Here is a 23,514-nt window from a genome sequence, read left to right as displayed (position 1 = left end):
TCTCGGATGTGGGTCTGCCTATGTGTTTATTGATGTGTATATGATGGTATGTCACACTATGTATTGTCCATATACAACCATTACATCCTCCATTACCATACTGTACATGCCTTGGGATGTTCTGCGTGTAACATGTAACCTGGAACACACCTCATCCTAAACACTGTGCGGTGTCTGCAATTAAAGCCACACACATCAGTAGCACTACATACCTAAGTAGGGGTCTAGTCCCAGTGTTTCCAAGTAAGAGAGTGTGTGTATGTGGAGGGATCTACTTCAGGTTGCTGAATATACATGCCCAGGGGGTCATCTGTCCATATGGCACAGACAGTAGCTATTATACAGACCTGTGACATTGTTCAACTGTACCCAGGATATGGCACAGCCATGGTGTCACCATAGAGACAAACCCCTTGTGAGATATGACAACAGACCATCCTCCTGCTGACACATGTACACCTACAACACAAATGGTTAACATTATGGAGACCACAAGTACTCAGTGTTATAAACATCTATAATCCATCATGGCTGGACAGCTGCACTACCTGATATGTAAGCATTAAACATTATTACTGACAACATGTTACACGGCAGTACATTGGTACACTGTAGTTCAGTCACCGTGTGCATCAGAACCATATTAGCCTGTCTCTGCATCAATGCTATGGATGACAGGCATGTGGCACAGGTATCATCATATGCACAGGGTGTGTTGTTGGTTTGCCAGAGACCTAGGGTTGGCCATACATTTGACACCATGTGTGTGAGTGAAGGGTGTGAGTTACTGATATGGGCATGGTGATGTGGTGTGTGTAGGTATGGGATTCTCCAGGTGTGTTTGTATCATGTGTGGGTATGCATGCACACAGTTCTGCCATGTAGCTGCCCTATACAGGTTTTTCTAGGACAGCTGCAGACCATACCTGGCAGGGTATGCAGTTCTTCGCCTCCGGCCAAGGACACACAGTCAGTGCCTGCCAGGGGTTCCACTGGCACGTCCAGGTACAGGCCTCAATATACTACTCTCCCCTGATGATGACATATGTCTTCTGTAACCAGGACCCTCTTGGAACTGGCCAAGGCCACATGCATGTGGCCTTCTGTGGTGTGGTGTGGACAGCACCACTCTGCAGTACTGGGGCTGGTACTGCCACTACAGGAGTGTCTTGGTGTCCATGCATGTCCACGTCGACCTCCAGATGTTGGTGCTGCTGTCCTACGTCCAGGCACCCATCGACACACTCCCACCACATGTTCTAGCATGGACAATCCATGGTTAATGAGGCCCACCATCTCACTCAACCATCTCTCCATGACCTCTGTATAATCACGGAGGACACCTGCAAGATCATAGATGTCACTCACAGATGAAAATGCAGCCCTCTGCAGCCTCAGAGCCTGTCTGGTGTACAGTTCCATATGTGCCTGTGCCCCCATGACAGTCTAAAACATGTGTCTGGTGGTACCAGATGTGGCACTTCTGCCAGGGGCACAATGACCAGCGGCCCTCACATGAGCACCCTGGTACATCTGCCTATGTGATGCCCTGCCAGACATCTGGCTATACCTGCTGTGTCCAGACACAGCAGCCATAGATGCCACACTGTCCTGTGCACTGCCTCCAACAACCAATTTTTCCTCTACTATGGCCACTGGTGATGGGGTATCTATAGGCACTGTGACTGTGTGAGGGGATGGGGTGGATAACAAGGGGTTATCAAATGATGGTGCAGTTTCGGCCTCTGACAACCCCACCTGTGCCTCAACACACCTATCATCATTTTCGGTGTCTGTATGGACACCAACATCAGATTACATGCAGGAGGGACCCTGACCCACCTTGCCACCTGTGAGGGGAAAACATGAAACACACTTTAAGATTTGTACTGCATTGCTTAACTGTACACGCATATACGCACACACATACACACACATGCACACACACACACACACACACACACACACACACACACACACACACACACACACACACACACACACCCACACCCTGACATTTCACCATAATACCTGCCTGTCCCTGAGTTTACAGACTGTTCCAAGTTTAATCACCTAAGTTCCCCATCTTCTGCATTGCACTTGGAAACTTAAACTCATTAATGCCAATCATTAATGTATCATTCTTTTAATTACCTAGACATGTGATCACAAAACATGACCGGTTACTCCATTACCTCTTTGACTTGATTGGAGTAGGTTTTACAAGGACTCACTGCTGTCATCCAGTGTTCACCCTGGGTATGTCCGGACATCTTGAGCATGTCCCCCATATGTTAGGGGCTACTACTGTCACTGAAAAACGTCACACACTGGAGTGTCATATGTAATTATTGCTCAGTAGATGCAAGACCTGTTGCTCAATCAACTTATTATGTGGACAACAGTAATATTTGGATCCACTCCCTGGTGTTGTCTAGTAATTCCCCAATGCATCTGTAGTGCTGCATAAGTGGAAGTGGGTAGTCTTTCACCTTTCTGCTAATTGCATTTTTAACAGGATACCTGGTGTCTAGTTTCCCTCCCAGTGCATGTACAGACCTTATTATACTATCAGCTGAGCTAAGATTACATGTCAGACAAGTATTCCTGGTGTCTTATGTGTCAGTCCATGTCCATGTACTGCACGATTCCAGTAGGAAGTACTGATGTAGGAACAACCCTAAAATCACACATGTGCATACACGGACACCCACACACACACACACACACACACACACACACACACACACACACACACACACACACACACACACACACACACACACACACACACACACACACACACACACACACACACACACACACACACACACACACACACACACACACACAAGCACACACACACATACAGGTGAGGTTGCATAATGATAGTACACACAAACCTCCCATTAACCATCTGTCAACATGCATAACATATGGTACTCAACAGCATGCAGTTCAGCTATAGTCAATCCATGCTAGCAACAGTATACATGAGTGTGATGCATGGGCTGTGTTAGTAGGTGATGCCCCTATTGCTGTGCACCTGTTCTGCACCCTGCCATGTACTGTGCACCATACCTCACAGGTGTACACACCATTGCTGAATGTGTATTACTGTGTCAGTTATGTCTGGCCTAATGCTCACAGCCCCTATGTGTTTGTCCGACACATACTTGGGATGATATGTGGACACATGTAATTTGTGAATGCCTGATGTCTGATTTACAGATGTCATCATCAGCGGTGCATGTATGACCAATACAATACTATTACACTGACAACTGTCAAACCTTACCATGGCTATGGGGAGTGTATACACCCTTATTGATATGATGCCCTCTTCCTTGATATGCCATGGGACAATATTACTGCATATGTTAACATTACATGAGCCTGATATATGACATATGTCCTGTACAATCAAATGCAGTGTCTAACAAATGTGTTAGTTGTGCTGATGTTGATTGAGATGCATACACTTTGTGGGTGCATATGTATGCACACCCTTATCATGACGGTTTGTTGCACCTACTGTTATGTGTACTACAACAGTCACTATTCCTGGCAGGGGTATACTAGCATGGACCATCTGCATTTGCCAGTATATGGTCAGTCTGCCCTACACATGTCCCCCAACTCTGCATGATTGCAAGGTCAACTCATGTGCACATCCCTTGGTGTTCACTCACTGCCATCACTATTGCTATGGAGTCAGGGTAACATCTGCCACAGTTCCTGACCTTGACTGTGTGCAGATATAGCCATTCGTAGCATCTTTTGGATCCCTGCTACAGTGTACTGATGTGTCATGATGACACTCCCATCCCACCTCCAGCCTTTTTGCAGATGCTTGACAACTATGGCCTACACATGTGTCAGTTTGCAGTGTCCCAAACACTGAACACCACATGTAACAGCCTAGTTGCAGCTAATGAATGGCAAACATACAAGTGTACACTGGCACCAGCACAGTACAGATGGGGACGGTGGGCCTGAGGTTGGGTGAGGCATTAGTTGTGCAGCACATGTATCTTACATGATACTATCTGTAGGTTTCCAACGTGGTATGGTACACAAGTACACATTGCAATGCATTAATTTTGGGGACCTCTTCTGTTATACATACACTACCTGTATTCTGTTATACATACACTACCTGTACAGAGGCCTGACTGATGTTTCCTGTGGTACACCTGTCACATCTGATTACCCTAACCTATAGGCCACATGTTTGCAGAGTCCAGGCAATTGCTGACATGAGTACTGCACAGCCAGTACTTGCTAGACATTCCTGCAACCCCCTCAGTGTTGTGGCATGTTACCAGGCAGCCCGCATGACCAGTTTGCTACATGTGACATCATCTGTCTTGGATGGCCATCTGTTTATTTCCTACATCATCCTTGTCCCATACATCCTTGCCACATAAATGACTGTCTGCATTGTTTGCCATGGTATATGCAATGGTGAGGTATGGCTACATGTCCAATTCATGGGTGCTACCTGTTGGGTATGGGGCCCATGCCATGTCATGTACGATGTGTGCAAGCCAAGCCTGCCTCTGTTGTAGATAAGTGTGCATATTTGATGGCTAAACGTCTTGGACAGCCGACCAATACTTGGTGTGACATTGGGGACGTGTACTTGCTGGAAGGTGCATTTCCATGACAAATGCATTCAGTCAGTACCTCAACAGCTGCTTCCACTATATTTTATCTGGAGTGTGTGCACACATATGCTTCCAGTGTTTGTGAAGGTATGTATTCCCCATATTTGCTGCCCTAAACTAAGATTACATTTTACCCTCTCATTGCTCATGTTGGGACCACATTGCAGGTTTTAAGGGTTGTGGACCACAGTATTATGATATGCCATAGTGTAGATCTGTAACAGTTGCCACTGTAATACTGGTATATACACTGTTGTAGCACTGTATAAGGGTGATGTTTCACACATGTCCCTACTGTAGACAATTTGTCCCACCATTATGTTCATCTCTGTGGGCACATTTTGCAATGTCAGGATGTTAGTTATATTGCAGCAGTCTAACATACCTTTCAGATACACCATCATGGTCACCACTGTGATGCAGTGCAGTTGACAGCAACAATACGTGAACATATACAGCATGCATTACGGGTAGGTGTGTTAAATATGTGCATGGAATATACCATAGCCATAACATGACCGGTGTATTGGCAAGCCTGAACAAAAACCATACTCATCAGCTACAGGCTGCTTCCTTGGAGGTATACCAGTGGGGCCAACATAAGTGTGTGAGAGATGTGATGTCAGTAGCCACAGCTGTGGCATTGGTAGAGGGTGGGTGCAGCATTACAGTACATCAACAGTACAAGTCCACAATACTACTGTTTATGCACATCTGTTTATTACTACTACGCAGCAACAGACTATATATATGTAATCTCATATACAGGCACATACTTGTCTTGCTTTGGCTCATTAGCAGCAGTACAAAGAACTGCCTGCTCACACCCTTGTTCTCCCCTCCCCTTCCCTGTTTATTACCTTAAGACAATCCCAGAGTTAATAAATATTACCTGTGGCAGGCACCATTTGTAAAACTACAATCCACTCTGCTACAGGCCCCATGAAGGCTCAGTGTCTCTCCAGTAAGTGTTTTACAACTGTAAATGCCTATTTATGTTGAATTGTATTAGACATTTTACAACTGTATATGTTTATGTTGAATTTCAAGCCTGTACTCCAATCTGCTTACTTACACTATCAGACTATTTACCCCACTCATAGGACCAAAACTGGGACTGGGTTAACCCGCTCGCCTCCGGCCCTCCCTGCCCCTTATCCCACCCGCCCCCACTGTGTCTACATTTATAGCCACTAGGCCACACCCCTACTTCCTCTCCAACCTACACAACTTCCTCTCCAATTTCCTCCCTCCACCACTTTACTGTTTAACCACTACTATTCCTCTGAAGCACATTGACCCACCATTGATGACATATAACATGTCTATAAATAATTATAAACTCCTTCCTCTTATCTTACCACTCTTAATTCTGCCATACTTTCTTACTAGCTATGAAAATCTCACATTCGTAGGTTTCTCTTATCCAAAATGCCAAACCAAGACCCCCTACCTCCACTGACTGAATTTGCCCACTACTACACTACCCCAAAATTATAAATTCCAACCACTTGCTTCTAAAACCACTCCAATCAACACCAAAATCCAAATATGAACTAAAACTACTATTCAAAGTTATTAGACTACTAGCGTATCTAAGAAAAACATAACCAAAGATGGGGACATCCATCCTAATCCAGGCCCAACCTTAACTCAAAATCCTACCAGCCCACCACTCTCCCACTGACTGGTCAACTCCCTCCTAATATGCCACTTAAACATTAGAAGCCTAAACAATAAGATACATAGCCTGCATGCTGTACTAGCCACATACCTCCCCAACATAATGTGTCTATCTGAAACATGGCTCCGGCCATCAACCAAAGACAATGAGATCCTGCCTCCTGGTTACAATATACTTAGGGCAGATAGAGTAAAGAAAAGAGGAGGTGGAATAGCCGTCTTATATAATAGCACACTTAACATCATAACTAACCCTATACAACCAACCCAGGTCTCTAATGCTGAAATACTAGCTCTAAAAATTCTACTAAATAATCATAAGGGCATTAACCTAATTGTCACCTATATTCCCCCTGGGAACAATGTAGAAACACTAGAGGTCATTCTACATTGGATAGCCAACAACTACCCTCAAGAAACCATTGTCCTGGGCGATGTTAATATTGACTGGAACCAATGTACAGCACAGTCCAACCCCATCCCTGTTAACCTACATGGATTCTCTCAGATAATATCATCTACCACACGTACAGGTAACAATAACCAAAAAGAGAGTATACTAGACTGGATACTCACCAACAGTCATCCCCAGAACTATATGTCTGGAACTCTCCCTAATGATCTTAGTGATCACCTGTTCACATACATCATGAAAGACAAAATTAATTGTACAAGCTTTCGTATTTATAGGTCTATCAGATCCAAGAAAACCTTTGACCCAACTAAATTTCAACTTGAACTCAAATCATGTAACTGGACAAAACTAAAGTTCCTTCCACTTGATGAGGCAGTGTCATCATTTAACAAATCATTCCTTACTATACTTGACTCGCATGCCCCTAAACGCTCAATAAGAATTAAAACTCAACTAGCACCCTGGCTAACAACAGACACCAAAACCAAAATAACAACTAGAGACAAAGCGTGGGATAAATGGTGCACTACCAAACTACCCCTAGATTGTATCAAATTCCAACAACTTAGAAATGAGACTAAAAAGCCATCATACTAGATAAGAAAAATTACTTCTACAATCTGCAACATAAACATCAGAATAACCCTCAAAAGTACTGGGCAGGCATAAATAAACTTCTCCAACCAGGCAAATCCACTACTCCAACCCCAGGAACATTATCTGACAAGAGCCAAGAAGATATAGCCAATTCATTCAATACTTTCTTCACAGAAACCATCCAGTCATTAGCTAATCAACTTTCTCCTCCCCACACTTCTATAAACACTATACCCGACTCACCACTCTCTTTTAACTTCCAGCCAGTGTCCACAGCCTTTATCAGATCTCTTTTGAAAAAACTGAAGCCAACCACCCTTTCAGCCAATCTTCTGCCAGCTGAATACCTGCAAATTGCTGCAGATGTCGTAGCCTACCCTATCTCAATCCTAATTAACAGAACCATAACCGAGGCCTCAATCCCCTCAATTTGGAAAATATCCTATGTTATTCCACTCCACAAAGGAGGTTCATCCACAGAACTATCCAACTATAGACCTATAGCCATACTATTACCACTTGCCAAAATTATGGAAAAGTGCATGCACAACCAACTAATGCTCTATCTAACCCAAAATAAACTACTCACAGACTCTCAACATGGATTCAGACCCCATCATAGTACAACCACTGCCCTCCTCTCTTTTACTGAAAACATTAATCTTAACCGAATAATAAAAAATATCCTCCGCTCTCTTCCTGGACCTATCGAAGCCTTCGATATGGTAAACCATCAGTTACTTCTATATACTTTAAAACCCTGTATCTAGATACTCCAGCCCTTGACTGGTTTCAAGCTTACCTCACTGGGAGACAACAAGCAGTAATGTGGCAAAACAAGCTCTCCTGCCTACTACCAAATACCATAGGAGTTCCTCAAGGTTCCATATTAGGACCTCTCCTCTTTTCAGTCTTCATAAACGACATCCAAACAGTCATCCCTGAAGCCACCTGCATTCAATATGCAGATGACTCGACTATAACATGTTCCAATGCCTCTCTTGCAAATCTACTAACTACCACCCAACATAGCTTCACCAAAGTCGAAAACTGGCTTGCCAACCATCTCCTGATCTTAAATCCAAACAAAACCAAGTTACTTCTCTTCTACCCAACCAATAGATCTCCGACTGAAAACTTCACTATAAAATCCAATAATGGGACCATTATCTCCCCAGACACCTATACAAAGCTATTAGGAGTAAACATTGACAATAAACTCAGATTTGATATACATATCAACCAAGCCATTAAGTCAGTCAACAAGAAACTTGGGACCCTATATAGAATTAAAGCCTTCCTTACCCGAATGCCAGGGCAGCCACAGCCCGTTCACACCTTCTCTCTACCCTACTATATGCCTCTCCTGTCCTCACTCACCTTAACAAATCTGATCTGGCCAAGCTCTCATCCTGCTATAATCACATTGCCAGGTTCGTTACAGGCCTACCCTACAGAACACACCACTGTACTAACCTGAAAAAGCTTGGATGGATAGAATTCCCACACCTTCTTCACCAGTCCCAACTCATAGAGGCCTTCAAAATCCTTAAACAACCTGAGAATACCCCAGCACTAAAAACTTAATGACTCCCTACTCCAATCTAAGCTGCCTTCGCTCAGCAAACAGACTCCTTGTCCAAACAACTAAATCTCTCAACCTAGGTGGTGGCGCTATTTGCCAACACCACTGGTAAAATATGGATCTCTCTCCCAAATAACATCACGCTTGCAACTTCTCTAAGTCAATTCAAAAATAGTCTAAAACTCCACTTCAAGTCACACTGGCTATGTCCTTGCTCAAACCCAGACTAGCTCTGTGCCATTAACTAAAACATAAACAACTAGCTAAGATGATAAGTACTTTGTATACTGTGATAAAGAAATATGTATTCTGTCTAACTCTATGTCATTATACTGCCTACCATCCTTGCTAATATGTTAATAATGTTACATTTGTAGTAATCTCAGAAATAGTAATGGCAGTCTTGTACTTGTATGTAAATAGCCTATGTTTTTGTTAAGTTCTTTCAGCTCATTTACTGTACCTAATTATCAATGTAACTCTGTTGGAGCTTTTCTCCCCGGGCCTCCACTGAAAAAGGACATGTATCCAGTCGGACCATCCCGGTTAACAAATGTAAAATAAATAAATAAATAAATCTCACATATGCATGATCTACCTGTACAGATGCAAATGGATATGCAACGGTGCTCTACTGATGTGCCCTGTGGCCTTACCTGCAAGCTCTTCTGCCAGTGTGTGGGTAGCACCCACCTCCACTATACTCTCTGCCAGTTGTGTGTGCAGGTGGGCAAGTGCCATGAGGCTAGCAAGGAGCTCCTCAACACGTATCGGGGGTATGGATGGCATGAACCCCCTGATGCAAGGTGATCCCCCCCCGGACTGCAGCAGCATGCTGATGGGCATTGCAAAGTAGGTCACTGCAATGATGATGGACCTGCTCATAACTGCAGTTATACAGGCCATCATTTACCCTGTGGACAAGATTGTTCCACAGGGCAGTCTGCTCCTGCTACTCATAGGCTGTTCTGCTGAACAACACCTGGTAGTGCTGTACCAGGTGTGTGATGATAACCTCATTTTCGTCCACTGAATAGACCGGCAGTCTGCCATGTGACATCTTGCCTGAAAGTCATAAAGATGGAAACACGTCTGAGAAACTCTTACAGCAAGGTTACCATAGTTCTTAATACACGTCTCCCCCCCACCATGTCTGTGACAACAGTCTGATCGCACAACTCAATAGGTATGGCTACAGCATACCTACAATGGGGACATATATCACATTGTACCACACTTGGTGCTAAATGTTTGTAGCCATGTTCCCTGTGGGGATACTATCATTGCTGGCCGGTTACAGACAGTGTCACCTGCATGCCATTGTAAGGGCCACTATGGCTCCATATATGCATGTGGTCTGTTTGCTACGTGATTGCTGTGCATCTGTTGTTATGTGTTATTGGGGATATCTATGCATGCTGCTGGACATGATCCGGGAATGTGTGGACTATTACTACCCACATATGTTCTATAACAGTGAAACAATAACATGTCTAGGGAACCGTTGCCAGCAGAACCACCTCTCCCACCTCATCTGGCCATGTTACCAGGCCACATCAAATGTGGGACCCACCCTGGGGCCTCCTCATCTACTGGTCCTGCACTACCTTCAGGAGGAACCACCTCAGGGGATGGTACCCCCTCCAAGGGCACACACAGACATGATCCTGTCACCCAAAATCAGGTCCAGGGTCTGGTGTATAGGAAGCTCCACAGAGATACAGCCCCTTGAGGCCCTCAGTACACCCACATGCTCCTCCTGCTCAGTCTCCAGCCCAGGCACCTTTGATATATATATATATATATATATATATATATATATATATATATATATATATATATATATAAATATATATATATATATATATATATATATATATATATATATATATATATATATATATATATATATATATATATATATATATATATATATATATATATATATATATATATATATATATATATATATATACATATATATATTTATATAGATATACATATATATATATCTGCATGGTTTCACTTCATTATCTCGAAATACTGAAACACAGAAGCTCTAATTGCCAAAACCAGAACACGGATATTCCAGTATTCCGAAATACTAAAGTGCTACATAAAAAATAATAAATAAATAAAACACAACATACAACATTTATGCAGGGGGGAAAGCCCCCCTGCACCCCCACACCCTCCTACTTAAATATATCAACTCCAAGATCGCACTACAGTGGAGGAAAGGGAAATCTGTCATTCACAAAGAAAAACCACAGGAACGTATACAAAATAAAAAACAGCGAAAACCAGAGGCAGAACACAGAACCAACTCCACAGAAATAGCGTAACCAAAATGTTTTAATATCCGCTTTCGTCCTTGGACTTCCTCAGAATAAATAAAAACATTTAAAAACACCCTTTAAATACAATATGAATTAATCCCAAGATGTTGATTGGTCAAACAATAATTCAATTAATACAACCGTCATTAAATGATTGATCTGAAGAAAACCTGTTTCACAGGAACAAAGAGGAAATAGAAACATTATGCTTATTTATACTTAACACGTTGTTTTTTAAAAAAACATTTAATGTTGACTGTTTCGTTTAAACCTGGAGCTTGATCAGACAAAAGTTTGATCTGCCACCAGATCTCTCTTTGTTCTACCAGATTTTTAAAATCCCCTCCTCTGAGGTCTGAATGAACCACCTCTAGTACAGAAAATAAAAATTTTTTGAAGTTCAAACAATTGATGGAATGTTTAAATAGTACACTATTATCATTACTAGTCTTAATATTGTAAATATGTTCCTTAATACGGGTGTGCAAGCTCCTAGTAGTCATCCCTACATAAAATGCAGGGCATGAACTACAAAAACCTATATAAACTACCCCTGTGGTCTTGCATGTGACATATCCAGGGACAGGGAAGGTAAGGTCTATACCCTCGATGAAAATAACAGGTCCTTTAGCTATAAACCTGCAGGTACTACAATTATTACATGGAAACATACCCCTAGCTTTGAAGTCTCCATAGTTTTGCTTGAAGGAATGATGTTCGAGAGCTTTTTTAACATTATATGTGTTCCTAAAAACAAAAGAAGGTTTATTACCCAACACACCAAATAGATCTGAATTTCCGTGAATAATTTTCCAATTTCTCATCAAAATATCACGAATCTGATTATTGTCAATACTCATGTCCAATGAACAAACTAACTTATGATTGCTCTCCACTTTATTAAAAGCCAAATTAGATAAAATAATATTCTCATCATCAAGTATAGCCTTGTAATTTGATTGCCTTTTTGTATATATATCATTAATGATGGAATTTAATAAGGGTAAATGATACCCTCTAGAAAGAAACATATTTTTGATAAATTCAAATTCCACTGATAAATCATGATCCCTAGTGGTCATCCTGCATGCGCGGATAAACTGCCCCTTCGGTATGTTGTGGATAACATGTGTGGGATGTGCACTAGTATAGTGCACATAACTATTTGTGAAAGTTTCCTTCCGATGTATTTTACTATGAAATCTCCCTTCTAAAATATCCCACCAAAGTTGAACGTCCAAAAAATTGATGGACTTCCCGGAACAGCCTAGAGTAAATTGTAAAAAACCTCCAGTCCCATTTAATTTGTTAAGGAATTGCTCAACTGTAGCATCATTCCCTTCGATGATAAAAAATAAATCATCTACAAACCGACAATAAAACAAAACGTGAAAATCATTCTTAACTACACTTAATATGGTGTCCTCCCACCAAGACATGACCAAGTTTGCATATGCAGGGGCCGCAGACGACCCCATGGCCACACCTCTTTTCTGTCTGTAGAAAGTTTTCCCAAAAAGAAAAAAATTGTTTTGTAACAATATTTCAATAAATCTACAGATAGTGGAAATTTGTCCTGTTCTAAAGCTTTTATTTTTACTCAAAATGCAACGAATTGCTTCCACCCCATCTTCGTGGGGAATACAAGTAAATAAAGATATAACATCAAGTGTAAATATGATGTACTTGTCTGGATCAAAGATTTTAGTAATAGAGCTCTCCTTTACTTTTTTCAAAAAGTGCCAAGAATCTTTGAGAAAAGAATCAAATTCAGACACTAATGGACTTAATATGGCATCAATAATAAGGGCTATCCCTTCAGTAACCGAATGGGGGGCAGAAACTATTGGCCGAAATGGTGGATCTGATTGATTCTTATGTGTCTTGGGAATTCCAAATAAGATGCCAATTCTGGGTTTATCAATGAAACAAAAATCATAGACTTCTAAAGTAATTTCACCTGACATTAGGGCGTCATATAAAAAGGAATGGATTAATCTTTCCTTTCTCCTAATGTCAAAAAGTGTAATAGTTTCATACTCGTCATGATTCTCCAATAATTTTGACATTTTAACATTATATGATTCTTGAGACATTATTACTATATTTCCACCTTTGTCACTTCTCATAAATCTTATGTTGTGATTCATGTTTCTTAACCTATTAAATGCATTTCTTTCATCAATGGTTAGATTGTGTGTTTGCCTATCTTTCTTCCCCAAGGAAAAATGTAAATCTTGTAAACAAGCCTCTTCATAGATTTTTAGTGTATGTACCAAGGGGGGATTATAACTGGAAGATTTGATTAACTTTTTATTTTGACATGAAACATCATGTAAAATGTAGGACAGGTTCAATCTCCGTGTAAATTTCTTAATATCAATAGTGGTCTTACATAAATCAGCCTTCCTAGTAGGAACAAAGTTGAGTCCTAACCTTAAAATATGTAATTCATGTGGCCCTAAGTCAAAGTCAGTCAAATTTATAATGTCAAAATTATTTGTTTCTTCTTTTTCTTTTGTCAATTCTCTTCCCCCGAGGAGTTGGAATTCATAAATGTCCTGCTTCTGGTAAAAACTGTCTTCTTTGTCACCGGATTTTTCTTGCCTAAAAAAGTCTTGTTTCCCAAACCTGTCGAGTTGACTTCACTCGAAAGGTTATCAGCATTCTGTTTATTAACAGCATTGTTTTCAGGTTCAGAGTCAAAGTCAAAATTATTAGATGAAAAACAGTGGTCATTTTCTGTTAAAGAGTCTTTGTTGCCGAAAGATGCTAACTGGCCTGCTACTGGTACTGCCTTGAAACTGACAGCTGGAACATTGCTGTTAACAGCAGCCATAACCCGTCCGGCATGGTTAACATTTGCGGAAATTTCTGATCTTTTATAAGCACCAGGGATAGATGCGGTATTTTTGTTATTAACAAACCCTTTACTTTCTCTACCATTTGGAGCAAAAAAGGAATATGCCACCTTATTTTTATACGCTGTGATATCCCGTTGAAGTTTAACCAATTTCCTGTTGGTAACTTCAACAGAATGCCTTTCAACCTCCTCAAATAATGGTGTTAGAAATTCCACATTGTCAACACAAGAAAGTTCTTCCTCCAAACGGGCAATTTCTAAGTTTAAGTCAGACATTTTTAAACTGTTGTTTTAGACAAGCAGTTTTAAAAAAGACATACCTGCATTTTATGTAGGGATGACTACTAGGAGCTTGCACACCCGTATTAAGGAACATATTTACAATATTAAGACTAGTAATGATAATAGTGTACTATTTAAACATTCCATCAATTGTTTGAACTTCAAAAAATTTTTATTTTCTGTACTAGAGGTGGTTCATTCAGACCTCAGGGGAGGGGATTTTAAAAATCTGGTAGAACAAAGAGAGACCTGGTGGCAGATCAAACTTTTGGCTGATCAAGCTCCAGGTTTAAACGAAACAGTCAACATTAAATGTTTTTTAAAAAACAACGTGTTAAGTATAAATAAGCATAATGTTTCTATTTCCTCTTTGTTCCTGTGAAACAGGTTTTCTTCAGATCAATCATTTAATGACGTTTGTATTAATTGAATTATTGTTTGACCAATCAACATCTTGGGATTAATTCATATTGTATTTAAAGGGTGTTTTTAAATGTTTTTATTTATTCTGAGGAAGTCCAAGGACGAAAGCGGATATTAAAATCTGTCATTCAGCACCATATGTAGAAGCACAGAATGGGAGATTTGCCATGTTCCCACTATCGTGCAATTACGGGGACATTATATTTAAGAGAGGGGGTGCAGGGGGTTTGCCCTCTTGCAGAAACAGCACTTTTGCTGATTTAAATGTCTTTTTTCAAAATACTGAAATATTGGCGTTCTGAACTCAGCCATTAGAGCTTCGATGTTTCAGAATTTCAAGATATTGAAGTGAAACCATCTGCATGTGTGTGTGTGTGTGTGTGTGTGTGTGTGTGTGTGTGTGTGTGTGTGTGTGTGTGTGTGTGTGTGTGTGTGTGTGTGTGTGTGTGTGTGTGTGTGTGTGTGTGTGTGTGTGTGTGTGTGTGTGTGTGTGTGTGTGTGTGTGTGTGTGTGTATGTATCCTTGGAATGTTTATTGCTTCCACACTGTACATTCCCTATGGTAGCCAGACTGTACTGCATGATATGCTATTGATACCATCCTGACATCATATAGGTGGGATGGAGTACTCTTAACGTCTTATGCCCATGTTGTGTATGGTCCTGGGTATGTGTCTTGCAACAGTTGGTATTGTATTGCAGGGCAGATCTGTTTCGCTCTGGGGGAGGGGGGTGATATCAATACTTATAAGACATATTTAGCTTGGGTTGATAGGAAAGTGGTGAAAAAGGGGCACAAAGAGGGAAAGGCAGTAGCGAAAATAACTAGGGATATGCAGGACGGGTTTAGGGAAGGTTCATAGCTACCCATTTCTTCTACAGCAACAGCTGTGCATATACACTGATTTGTAGGTAGATTTGGACACTCATACCCCTGAGAGAGGGGTAAGGACAACAATAATATGTTGTGAAGGCAATTAGACCAGATTATATGTGTCCAGTGGACACGTGTGTGAAATGGACAGCTATGTATAGGGCGAGATTTTTGGCGGGGGCAGATTGCCCTTTTTTATTTTCAGGTGAGTTGGATGTTGGGGAGGGATAGTAGGTATATTTGGGGAGGTAGGTTGTGTAGAATAACAGACAAAACAGACAAGACAGCATACAGGGGTGGCATATGACACTTCCATAGGTATCACAAGGGATAAGAAACTAAGAGTAATGCTACTCAACGCCAGAAGTCTAAACCTCAACATGCATGCACTCGAAACTCTCCTTAGCATGGAGAACATCGATATCTGTGCAGTAACAGAAACCTGGTTCAAGGCTCCCGAGAGCACCCCAGCACTACCAGGTTATAACTCATACCATGCTTTTCGGCCCCAAAACTTGGACCGGACCACAAAAGGAGGGGGAGTATCGATATTCATCAAAGATACCCACACCTCCAGGTTGGTGGTAAAGCACGAAGCATCAGAGACTATACATGTGCAACTAACAGTGGGTAAAACTGCCTTACAGTTTATAGCCTGCTACAGACCACCCTCCCAAACCCAGGAACCCCACTCGGCCTTCCTGAGAACACTGGAAAATATGAAGGTCTCTCCAAACACCATTATATTGGGTGACTTCAACTAGCCAAACATAGACTGGGAGCATTACTCTAGCTCCAACACCCTAGCCCAAAGGTTCCTAGAATTTATAAACTCAAATGCTATGGAACAACTTATTACCACTCCCACAAGAGGGGAAAACATACTGGACCTGATCATCACCAACATGGGGACTCTATGCTCCAGACCAGAAGTGAATCCCTCATTGGTAAGATCAGACCATAAACTAATCTCACTGGATATTCACATCCCGACCTCTCCCCCTGCCCAGAAAACCACACTGAAAAACTTCTCTAAAGCAAATTTCACACTCCTCAAAACCAAGGTGGAATCCTTCAAAGCCCCCGGGCCTGTGGAAAATACGGCCCAGACCGCAGAATCCTTTATAAACGCATTCTATGAACACCTTCAGGAATGCATGGATCATGCGATCCCAAATAAAACCAAGACCCAATCCTCCAAAGGCAGACGTCCTGTCTGGTGGACCCCAGCCATAAACAAACTATACAATAGAAGGAGGAAGCTACTAAATGACAGAGCAAATTCCCAAAAAGGGAAGGCATCACTGATCAATATTAGCAAAAAACTACGGGCACTCATAAAATCGTCTAAGGCCAGCTTCGAGAGAAAAATTGCACAGGACACTAAGGATAATCACAAGGCTTTCTTTAGTTATGTTAGGAACCTGGGTGGTAATTCCCAGATATGCTCAGAATTAGTCCAAAATGACAAAAAATACACTGAACCCACAGACATTGCCAACATCCTAGCTGACAGGTTCAGCGCAAACTTCTCCCCCCCCCACCAAAAGGGCAAATATCTATCCCAGCAGAGTGCTGCCCCCCTGACATCTCAGATTCTCAGTTAAGAGCTGCCCTCTCCAAAGCAAAAAACACAGCATCAATGGGACCAGACGGTGTCCCGGGCTGCATCCTACATGAACTCCAAGAAGAGCTAAAGCCAAACTTAAAACTACTTTTCAATCTCAGCCTTACTACAGGATATGTGCCCAAAGAGTGGCGTACAGCAACAGTGGTCCCTCTCCATAAAGGTGGTGCCTCAACGGATCCTGGAAACTATCGCCCCATAAGCCTGAATAGCTTGGTCGGCAAAGCTATGGAAAGGATCATCATGGACCTCATAAATAAAGATACTGGGGACCTACAGACACTGGATCCTACCCAGTTCAGCTTTGTTAAGGGCAGATCCTGCCTCTTAAACCTGGTTGATTTCTTTGAAACAGTCACCAAGGCCATTGACGAGGGGAAGGTGGCCCACACAGCCTACCTGGACCTCACAAAAGCCTTTGATACAATACCTCACTCGGGCATTATAGATAAGCTTGCCAGCTTAAATATAAACCCCTATGTCACTAGATGGATTGCAAACTGGCTCAAGGACAGAACTCACATGGTTAGAATTGCGGGAGCCATGTCAGACTCCCAACCAGTTACAAGTGGTGCCCCACAAGTCTCAGTCCTGGGACCTCTCTTATTCGGTATATATTTCTCGGAGGTACAGGCCAACACGGAAGGACTGTGGCTGACCAAGTTCGCAGATGACTGCAAACTGGGCGCCATAATCAACTCTCCAGCCAACACAAGCATCCTCCAAAAGGGCCTCATAGAAACAGACAACTGGTGCCAGAGCCATGGCCTCAAGCTAAATGCCAAAAAGTGTATAGTCATCCCCTTTGGCAAAAACAACGTGCCCACAAATTACAACATAGGTGGTAATCCATTAAGTACAGAAGAAGTAATTAGGGACCTGGGGACCCAAGTTGATAGCAATCTCTCATTTGACAACCACGTGGCCAAAGTGGTTAGAAAAACATTTTATATAGCCCACCTAATCATGAAGGGATTCACATCTAGATCAGGGGAGGTCCTCGTGCCTCTTTACTCATCCCTCATCAGGCCCATAATTGAGTACAATGCCCCTTTTGGGATGTACCTTACCAGACACCTGCAGCAACTGGAAAGACCCCAAAAGTACCTCACCAAGAGGATCGAAGGGCTCAAACAGATGTCATATGCTGCCCAGTTAAAGAAACTCCAGCTCTACTCAGTGGCATATCGCCTGTTCAGAGGTGATCTGTGCCTGACATATAAAGCCATGTCCAACCCGGAATTAATGGACATGCTGCACCTAAGAAAATCTAAATCCCATCGAGCTACACGCTCGAGAGACTTGAACCTCAGCACTGAAATACATAGGACATGCTGGAGGGACAGATTCATAACCCAGAGGCTCCCTTCACTCTGGAATAAAATCCCAGTCCAGGTTAGGCAGAGTCCCTCATTGACTCTCTTCAAGAGGAATCTTGATGAGTGGATGGGAGATCATAGGTTTACCCCGGGTATCACTTCTGTGTCACTGTTAGACAGAGGCACAGTATACTAACCTCAAAATAGGGCATAGCAAAATAAATTTAAAATGGGTGGTGAAAGCCAAACACATTCTGGCTAGGCTTATAAATGCCCTAGGGCAGATAGCCTAGTATGAACCTATGAAGCTATGAACCTATGTGGGGGTAAACATCTTGGATGGGGAGGGTTGTTTGGAATTCAGAAGCCCATGAGCCCCCTAGTGGAAACAGTGGGACTGAGATCCCCACCCATGGGCAGTCACCACTGCACCTTCATGGCCCCAAAGGGTGCTGTGCTGGTGGTTGAGTAGGAGGACCAGGCCAACCCTCTAGTTGCGACACGTGGCCTTCAAGCTGGAGTGGCAGATCTCCAAACTCCCTGCAGAGCTCGCTACGCACCCATGCCCCGGACCTGGCGACAAGTGACAGTGTCCTGTCTGAACCCACTCCTGGGGGGGTGAGTCCCATCCCCTGAGGCATTTCCACCCGAAGGTGGTGCAGGACCAGTGGATGAGGAGGTCCCAGGGTGGGCCCCAGAGGTGCTGGTTTCTGGTGCCATGGCCAGATGAGGTGGGACAGGTGGGTCCACTGTGACCGGCCTTCCCAAACGTGCTATGGTGTTTTAGTTTTACAACATATGTGGGTTAGTAATAGTCAACACATTCCAGGATTAGGTATAACAGCATGCATAGATATTCCCATTAACCCAAAACACCAGATATGGAACAGTTGCATAGTAAACAGAACACATGCATATATGGAATCACAGTGGCCATTACAACAGCATGCAGGTACATTGATGGCAGCATGCCACCAATGTGGGAGTATTTCAACATGGCACATGCATAGAAACAAATATAAATATTTACCAAGCAATAGGACATATGTCCTAACAAGAGAATTAATGTAGCACATACCAATTAAGTTGTATATTTAGTTTATTGTTGCAGATATGGTGGAGGAGAAAAAGATGTCAATTAACAACTAGTATATTCCTGTATTTCTCATTACTTTCCTAGTCAGTGCTGTGATCTGTACCTTACAGGTGTCAGTACACTACCCTATGGCCTTAGTTTGGACAGTGGTATGGATGTTGACAACTATATACATGAACTGAGTTTTACCTGCAGTATACACCTCTTACCTGGTATACCTGTGGAGGTATTGCTTGTTAACACTATCTAACTGTTTCTACACATATTCCCAGATTCCAGGTTGATGTTATGCACATACCTGTTCATCTCTTATTGCATACACTCTGGGCATGTTTTGACCACATGCAGGTGAACCGGGACATATTTTGACTATTGCCCTCTTAAACCTTTGGTGAGTTGTCCAATGACAGGTTTGCTTTCATTGACATTTTCCAAATATGTACAGGCCTGGCACTCAGTTATATGACATGAAATGCTGCAGACATGTCAGAGATTAGCACACTGATATCCAAGGGGACAGGGTAACAGCCAGCAGATATGGGCCGATTAACTGAACATTCTGGACATTTCTGTACACTTGTCGGGTATGATTCTGCATACAGCTTACTATCACTCCCAGGATTCGAACCATGGCTGTGTCTGCTAAAAATAAAATAGTGTCCATCACAGTTGAGTGTGCTATATAGATATTGCTGTCTATCTCTTCTCTGATTTATGTCTATAAGTCTCCTGTGGTTTTACAATCTGACCTTGTAATTACAACACTCTTATACAGGATTTCCTTGACAGTTTTATTATGTAGCACAGTGTGGGTGACAGTGATGAGTAATACCTTATTATTCAGAGCAACTGCAACACTAACAATGCCATACAATACCAGAGTAAACAGTACCAGTCCAGGATTTCAATCTTTTATTTCTAGGCACAGTTTTCATATCTGAAAGACCTGTGGGGACAATGTTTATTAGCACTACCTGAATGTTGCCACACATATTACCAGATTCCAAATTAGTGTTTTGCACATACATCTCACTCTGTTACTGCACACAGTCTGGTCACAGCTTCACAACATGTGGGTGGAGATGGGACATACTTGGCTTATTACTCTCATAACATTTTGGGGTGTTGCTAGAGTGGTAGGTTTGTCTGCATAAAGCTTACTACCACTCACAGGATTCAAACCATAGCTTGGAGTGCTAAAAATGCAACAGTCCACATCTCAGCTGAGTGTGCTATTTGGATTATGTTGGCTATCATTTCTTTGTTTGCTGTCTAAGTCTCTCTCAGTTGTACAATATGACCTCTTGTGATTACAACAGCCATATACAGACATTCGTTCACATTTTATTTATGTAGCACAGTGTGGGTAACAGTGCTTAATACAACAGTACTATTAAGAGATTGCAACTCTACATTACCATATGATTTCAGAGTGAACACATGCAGTCCAGCAGTTAGACCTTTATTGTCAGGCTGTTATCCTTTTATTTACATACAACCTATATGAGACTCTTCCTACCATATTCTCTGGTGTATGCAGCACATGCCTTAAACAATACAGGTTTTATACAGGCAATTAACTTACTACTACTTTTAGATTTATTTCTTATGACAGTACATGCAAGAGTATTACTAACCTGCCTCGCGATACAAACTCTGCAATCTACAGGCATGGGCTTCCTGGTTCGCAGCCCACCCATCTGCCACTGTCAATGACATAAGAGGAATATGTAGCCATACCTATCCATAATATACATGAGCTGGCAATTATTAAACAGGTAGTGGACTAATACTTACACACAGCTGGGACATCCCCTGTCCTCTTAGCCTCTTGGATCCACTGATCCAAGAGATCACTCTTTCTCCGCTCCAGGTCGGCATAGTGATGCCTAACCTGCTCACCAGTTCAAGGTATGCCAGTGGCACGGGTGAGGTCTCGGACGAGATGGTCCCAGGCTTCTGCTTTATATTGGGTACCCTGGTACTGGCCCTGCAGCAGTCTCTGGTCATGGTCTTTAGCAAGGAGTCCTGCCATGACTTTGGACTCCTGGATACCCCAGCACTGGAGCTCGAAAGTGCACTCCCTCTCCCATACCAGTCATAGTGCCTACAGGCGGAAGCTGCACCCAGTTTTGAGATGTATTCCTACCTACCGGGTTTAAATAGGGCCGATTTCCCACACTTTGCTGTGATTGGACGGTTTTGAAAATGCTAAGCTATGGGCAAACCTGCTTACCTGGGGTTGGCATTACTTAAAGCATACACATTGCTTACACCTAGTAAGCTGGGCTTTGCAATGCTTAGCATTGCTTAATTTTTAATTTGCATATTATTTACTGTTTGGCATTGATTTATTATTCATTACATGTTATATATGTGTTTGGTATCTATGACTCATGTGTACGTATACTGTATGGGGTCCTTGTGTTTATTAGGGGATTTCAACACTTTATTACAATGACACCTCACATTTGAACTTAATGCGGTACTCCAGTTCACATATTTATGTTATGTAGTAGGTTATACAACATAAAACTATATATTGATTATTTTCGCATGTTAAGTTTGATTTTAATATAGTGAGGATCTGTTTGGTGATACCTCAATTTTATGTACTGCTGTGTTGGATTAGTGGTTAACTACTGTGACTATAGTGTACAGGGTTCAAGACCTCCAATGGATGTTTATTTTGTTTCTGGCCAGAACAGCAGCTGTTGCATACAGAGTGATTAATGTACTTTTAAGCAATTGTAAGTAGGTTTGCATGGGTTTGCACAAAGGTAAACGATGCTAACCTCCAGTTAAATATGCTTACAGAGAGTTAGCTTCAATATTGCTTAACTTGTGTGCGCATTGCTTACCTACTGCTGCTTAAATATGCTTACTCCTGTTTACTACTGCTTAAATATGCTTACTCCTGCTTACTACTGCTTAATAGTATTTACACCTCCTTACCCCCGCACTAATTTAGACAGAAATGTAAAATGGTTCTTGGGAAGGTGGTGGATTTGGACACTCTATGGATTTATCATTCATTACACATTATACCTTTGATTTGTATCCCTGATTCATGTGTACATATACTGTATGGAGCACTTGTGTTTATCTGTGCATTTTACAACATTATGACAATGACACCTCACATCTGCATTTAATGCAGTACTCCAGTTCACAAATATATGTTATTTAGTAGGTTATGCAACAAAAAATATTGTTCATAAAGTGATATGACATGGAAAATGGAATGTACTGGAGTGAGACTCGAAGCGGGAATGACTGCTCGTAAGACGAATGCTCTGTCAACTACACTATTGCAGTACTGCTACATTTGCATATATCTTGCTGTTTATCCTCTTGTGCCATTTAAGCTGCAGTATACGTAGCTAAGCAATGGGCAAACCCGCCCACCTATGGTTAAATTATATCTGTTTGATAAAAAAAAATTAGCTTGTTTATATTTTATATTTAAACTATTACTCTTATAAACTTGGGGGGATGTTGCTGGGGGTATGCAAACACCTATGAGAGGTCTTGCTCATTCTTATTGCTAAACTGCTGCTCTTGATTGCAGGGGCATGTATATTCTGAGAGCTTTGCTCTCAGACACGCCCCCTGCACTTGTACATGCTCTGTGTCCATTTAGGAGCTCAGACAGTGCGCCTTCATTAATATGCATGGCGCACTGCTATGCTGCTCCTAAATGGTCACTTCCATGCAGGACTAAGCTAGTCCTGCATGGAAA

Source organism: Protopterus annectens, chromosome 3.part0 (genome assembly GCF_019279795.1).
Source record: "Protopterus annectens isolate FY-2018-M chromosome 3.part0, PAN1.0, whole genome shotgun sequence".
NCBI lineage: Eukaryota > Metazoa > Chordata > Ceratodontiformes > Protopteridae > Protopterus > Protopterus annectens.
The sequence above is the reverse complement of the archived record's forward strand: the minus strand, read 5'-3'. Positions refer to the sequence as shown.